The following is a 2002-nucleotide window of genomic DNA, read 5'->3' as shown; positions in this document are numbered from 1 at the left end:
GACCAATCTCCCTACGTGGAATTCCCCCCTTACATATTACTTGCTAAACCCCGTCTAGATGCCGCTCTCCCCAGTACGTTCTACACACACGCCGAAGCGGACAGCCATTGCCCAAACCGTATTTTAAGCGTTGGGAGTGATAACGGGTTGGCAGACACTACATTTTAGAAAATAATTGAATATTATTCAGCAGTTTTGGAATAGCATTCACTGCAGAACAGTTTCATTTCTGGGTTGTATTACTGAAAACACTTTGTGCTTGGCGCCAACACATCAATTTTTATTGCTTTTACAGATTTGAGTGTTGGGGATACCTCTGTAGGGGAAATTATAGGAAAGAAGAAAAATGAATGATGGTGATGTTAAGACTCTGAAGTTATCAAACATTATCTATCTAGTAGATGGGGCCTCTCAAGTGACCAGCCATCATAAAAGACAAATGCAAATCTAATATTTTACCAAGGCAGAGGTCACAGAACAGCTCCTGATAGGACGAGTGAATCAAGCTCAGCAGGATAAAACTGACAGCCGGGAAACCTCACTGACATATTGCACGTCACAAACTCTCCTTGTCAAATATTCATCACATCCCTTTCCCCCCCCTGTTTCATTCCAGCTTCAATAGTAATAAATACATTAGCGGATAAAAGAAAATCAAACCGGCTCCCAGAGAGAGCATGTCAGGCTTCACAATCTCCATGCTGTTTGTACTTGGGTAGAATCAATTAAAAATGCACAGCTGCCGTAGATTTATTATGCATACGCACATCCTTTTTAATTCATCGATGGGCCGACACATGTATTTGTCAGGCGGGTAAATACACGAGGAGCGGAGGAGGAGAGGAGCTGGGCTCGTGCAGGCAGTGTTCTACAATCTGTGATCCGTTGGTAGATTTGGGAGTTTGTGTGTGTGTGTGTGTGTGTGTGTGTGTGTGTGTGTGTGTGTGTGTGTCCTCCTATCTCCAGGGCGGAGCGATGGGGTGTCTTCTGGGGCTCCAGCCACAATTGTTCTCTCAAAAGCCCTGAATCTTTTTTTTTTTTTTTTTTACAATTTTCTATTTATTTTTCATTGCAAAAACAATTTTCAAAAATATTGGTGGTGCTGTTAAACGCCAAATTCCTATCCCACCTCTGTTATGTAGCCTGAAGTCAAAAATAGTAACATGAGACGATTGTCGCCTCAGGAGTAAAAATCTGCAACATCATAGTTGTGTTCTACTTTCAGAACGATGAAGACAGGGAACAATTAGATACAGGGTGGGTTTTTTCCTTGGCAAATATCATGTTTTTCCCTAATAATTTTTACCATTGGCTTTCCATGATCAAATACCAAGAAAAATAGTGCGTGCCTTAAATTGGGGAAAAGATCTCTGGGCTCTGGGCGGAACTCCGCCCCTAAAATCTTAGATTTCTAACTGTTTTTCTACAGTTTTTTTTACGATTGCTATGGAATTTTTTTTCAATACTTTTAACAATTACATCACTTTCTTACAACACACAACTGGCAAAAACGGTTAACTTTATGCGCAAAATCACACATTGTAAACTAACCTCCAACACGAATTTTAAAAATTACAATAACACACTAACACTAAACACTATGTCTACCAAAACACTGCAACAGGTCTCAAAATCACATAATTCTTCCAACACACACATGTTCTCTCCCAACAGGAACATTTAGTCAGTCATAGCCCAATGTCATGAAAACACTAATATCAATTGGAATTACAGAAACTGCATTATTTTATATGTGTTAGGTCTGCCCTTATACAATAGATAATAGTACAATGTGTTGGCCATAGATTGTTTTACACTGTAGTTTCTCTTGAAGCTTCTCCATATTTTTACATCGTTGGGTTTAGTAAATGCTGCATTTTGTTTCTTTTGCAGAAATTCAATAAAAAAATGAATCAGCCATCTCAGAGTAGCTTCATAAAATGGGTCACTGCCCGATGTGAGTCAAGTGCGGATTTGAGTCGCGCATGCGTCACTTTGCGAC

At 39.8% G+C, this 2002-nt stretch overlaps 1 long non-coding RNA gene across 1 annotated transcript in view; it reads left to right on the top strand.

Annotated features, from left to right (window-relative positions):
- The window catches only part of LOC116702102 (uncharacterized), a 24224-nt gene that overhangs the window by 21797 nt on the left and 425 nt on the right, over positions 1–2002 (top strand). The gene's annotated exons all lie outside the window — the stretch shown is intronic.

The sequence above is a fragment of the Etheostoma spectabile genome, chromosome 2 (assembly GCF_008692095.1).
Source record: "Etheostoma spectabile isolate EspeVRDwgs_2016 chromosome 2, UIUC_Espe_1.0, whole genome shotgun sequence".
Lineage (NCBI taxonomy): Eukaryota > Metazoa > Chordata > Actinopteri > Perciformes > Percidae > Etheostoma > Etheostoma spectabile.
Note: the sequence above shows the minus strand (reverse complement) of the source record. Positions and strands in the feature narration are given on the sequence as shown.